Source organism: Crocodylus porosus, unplaced genomic scaffold, assembly GCF_001723895.1.
Source record: "Crocodylus porosus isolate Cpor-Errol unplaced genomic scaffold, CroPor_comp1, whole genome shotgun sequence".
Taxonomy (NCBI): Eukaryota; Metazoa; Chordata; order Crocodylia; family Crocodylidae; genus Crocodylus; species Crocodylus porosus.
Window position 1 is genome coordinate 23,017,271 of NW_017728943.1, and position 3,509 is coordinate 23,020,779.

The 3,509-nt window shown below is 53.9% G+C and overlaps 2 protein-coding genes across 2 annotated transcripts in view; both read left to right on the forward strand.

The window, feature by feature from the left end:
• PPP2R5D (protein phosphatase 2 regulatory subunit B'delta) overlaps positions 1-3,509 on the forward strand; it is a 1,176,261-nt gene that overhangs the window by 433,668 nt on the left and 739,084 nt on the right. The window lies entirely within an intron of this gene.
• The window catches only part of LOC109318995 (cullin-9-like), a 44,526-nt gene continuing 42,094 nt past the window's right edge, over positions 1,078-3,509 (forward strand). Inside the window, exon 1 of the mRNA XM_019548514.1 lies at positions 1,078-1,188. The gene's annotated coding sequence lies outside the window, so the exon portion shown is untranslated. The remainder of the gene's footprint in view (positions 1,189-3,509) is intronic.

The following is a 3,509-nucleotide window of genomic DNA, read 5'->3' on the forward strand; positions in this document are numbered from 1 at the left end:
TTTTTTTTTTTTTAAAATACAACCAGCTGTTCTGTCTGGGATCTTGCCTATCAGATCCTTGAGTGCGCTGAAGTTTCATTTTTCTTAAGTCCAGTGTCCTTACCCTGCTGCTCTCCTTTCTTCCTTTTGTCAGGATCTCAGAACTGATATACAGACTGCTGAACTCAGGCAGCAGCAATAATGAGATGACCAAGTTGCCATTTGGCTTCTGCTTCCCCCACCAATTCTTTCCTGTTTGAGGAGCAAGTGAAGAGCACAACCCCTAGCTGGCCGGTCCAAGACTCACACCAGGCAGCTGTCCCTAATACTCTCTTGGATTTCCTGTGCACTGCTGTATTGTTCTCCTGGTGGATGTCAGTGTGGCTGACATCCCCCATGAGAAACAGCTTCTGATTGGGAAACTTCTGCTAGGTGTTTTTGAAGAGAGTCTCATCCTGGTCTGGTGGTCTATAACAGACTCTCCCCACCATGCCATCACCCTTGTTACTTTTCCCCTGTGACCCTACCCCAGAGCCTTTCAGTAGGTGGCCCTATCTCCCAGCTTCATACTGCTGCACTGAACAATCATGGGGCTTTTATGTACAGCACAACTCTTCCTCCTTTTGTCCTATGCCTGTCTTTCCTGAACAGTTTGTACCTGTCTGTGTAAGTGAGCTATCCCACCACGTCTCTGTTATTCCATCACGTCATAGTGCTGGGACTGAGAGGACGTCCAATTCTTACTGCTGGCTTCCTAGACTCCATGCAGCCCATTGCCCGCCTTCCTCAGGAAGAATGAGGCCTCCCCTGTTGCCCCCTCCTACTTGCTGTTCCTCCATGTCTCCCGCTTCCCCTTATCTCAGGGCTTTGGTCTCTTATTTCTCTTCCTTCCTCCGCCCCAGTTTAAAGCCTTCCTAGCGGCCTGCACACAGGCCGCTCCCGCTTTGGTTAGGTGGGTCCCATCTCTTCCCAGCAATCCTGTTTTTTGGAACTACGTGATGTGGACAAAGCCCTGCTGGGTACAGTGGGCGCGGGAAGGGTGCCACGCACTGTCCCACAAGAACTCAGGCCTGGGCCGGGCCACCGGCGCGCGAAACATCCGGCGCAGGGCGGATGCGGGCGGGTGGGTGACGTGCGCGTCTGGCCCTAGCACCGCCCACAGCAGCGGCCGACTGCGCGCGTGCGGCTGGGCCCGGGGTCGGGGCGCGGGTAGGTAGCGGGCGCAGGGCCTCCCGGTCTGAGCGGTTCCGGGCTCGCGAGTGCCCCCGGGGGTGGGGCGGGGCGGCGCGGGAGCCCGGGGGCGGACAGCGGCCGAGTCTCCTGCAGTCTGCTCACGCGCCGCCCTCAGCCGCACTGCTTCCGCCGGGCGGGCTGAGCGGCGGCGCAGGGGGAGCCGCGCGGGCCCTGGGGTAGAAGCAGAGGGCCCCATTGCCGTGCCCCGGCTGTAGCCCCCCCCGGCAGCGCGGTCTGAACTCTTCCTGGAGCTTGTCGAGCCGCCCCGAGTCCCGCGGGGACGGGGCGTGGGCTGCGGGAGTAGGCCCGCTCAATGCAGCCGCGGCGCTCCCTTGATTCCAGGGAGGCGGGGAGAGGCGGAGCAGCCGCTTCCTCAGCCCGGCAGGGGAAGAAAAACGGGGGTGTGTCACCGGGTAGTAGTAAGGGTGGGGGGCACCCAGCAGAGCCCCGGCTAGCACCTCTGCTGCAAGGACAGGCTTTGTTGTGCCAGCCACAGCATGCGAGGCCTAGCAAGCAAGGACTCTAAGCCGCCCTCAGAGAGGCCACTGGAAGTGTAGTAATAGATTTCTAACAACGAAAGAGAGGAGGGGGATGGGAGTAACAGATGTAGGTTAACAGCAAGGGATCTTGCCTGAGTGGGGCATGCTGGTCAGTGCCTCTGCGATTGAGTCTAAGGAGCCAGTGGATGCTGCCCAGTGAACACTGTCTGAGGTGTGCAGAGGAGTAACTGGAAAATGGTTCCACAGTTGCCCAGGTTCTCGCCCGCCACCCCAGCAGAAGCTGCTTCCTAGTCTGTTAAATGGCCAGCTTGACCAGAGCCTGGAAGTGGTTGATCAGGAGGTCCTGGGATTTGGTGGTGCCACAGATGAGTGCATAAAACAAAGGGTGCAGGGAGCCAGGCAGCCAGAACCTTGGGAAGAGGTTCCCGAGTAGGTGATGAAGGGGCTGCAGCCTGGGACACTCACGGTGGGCATGTACCTCTGCTGACAAGGGGCAGATGTCAGGCATGTCTATGAAGTGCACCAGGCCACACTGCAAAAACAGGCAGTAGGTTGTTGCAATATACTGGAATGATCCAAGGAATAGGACCAGGCCCTCTGCTACAGAGGAGGTGAAATACTGATTTGACTGTGGGGTAAAATTCCTTTCTGGTCCCAAAATGCAGCAACTGCTAAGATTCTGAGCAGAGCAGCAAGAACCTCTAGTTGGGAGCATCTGAGATTTAAGTTTCAGCAGCAGCTTCAGCACATCCTGATCCAAATAACCAGTCTTTACCACACCCAACACCAAGTGCTTCTGTGGTGCTGCTTATACATGTGTAAAGACAGTGAAAGTGTATTCCTTCAGGTACTGGAAGCTAGAGAGCAGGACCTCATGGCAGCTACAGAAGAGAGAGTTTTCAGAGTCTGAACAGCATCAGGGCATCCATATTAGAGACTAAAGAGCTGTATTTTTGTTGGGCAATAGTGTAGAAAGCAGAAACGAAGAAGTGTATGTGGAAGGAGAGTTTGTTTAGGCAGGCCTTGAAGTTATAAGCAGTGGAAGAAAAGAACAAGAGAATAATTTCTGCCTGGAAATTTAGAAAATAAAGTTGAGGTAGGTCCCATTTTGAGTGGTGAAATCCATCAGAGAAAGAACATGGCATTTGGCAACACCTGTTTATGAAGCGGATCACCAGGGCTTGGACGTGTCCCTGCCCAGGTGATCTACTGTATTGGGTGATGTCTCTCATTATCCTGGAGGGTTCATCCTTGCTGCTCCTGCAGGAAAATGCTGGGGACAAGTGTCTGCAAATGGGGGAAGCCTGGGTTTTCTCATTTGCACAGATGCATTGGGATTCTTTGGCAGGGAATTCCCGGGGCATGTGTATCATACTGCTGCACCCTGACTCAGGGTGCCTCTCTGCAAATGGGAACCTCTGGCTGGTGCTCTTGTGGCTTCAGTTGCCTAATCCTGTATACCAAGAGTGGGCAAAATGTAGCCTGTGGACCGGATCCAGCCCCCCAACTGATTAGCGGGGCTTCTGATTTTCCTTGATAAAAATTGCAAATTCTCTGGTTAAAAAACCCAAAATCCATGATTAAAATGAAAGGCCACTGTGTTTTTCTTGATATATTTACGGTTTGGAAGCCTACCAGTGCCTGAATTGTGATAATAAAATAAATTCTAAATACCCATACATTTTGGTATTTGATTTTGGGTTTTTTATCATGGAAAATCACAGCTTCCCCTGCTTCCTTCACTCATAGAATGCACGTCCAGGCATCTCACGCCCAAGCCCCTCACCCCCCACCCAC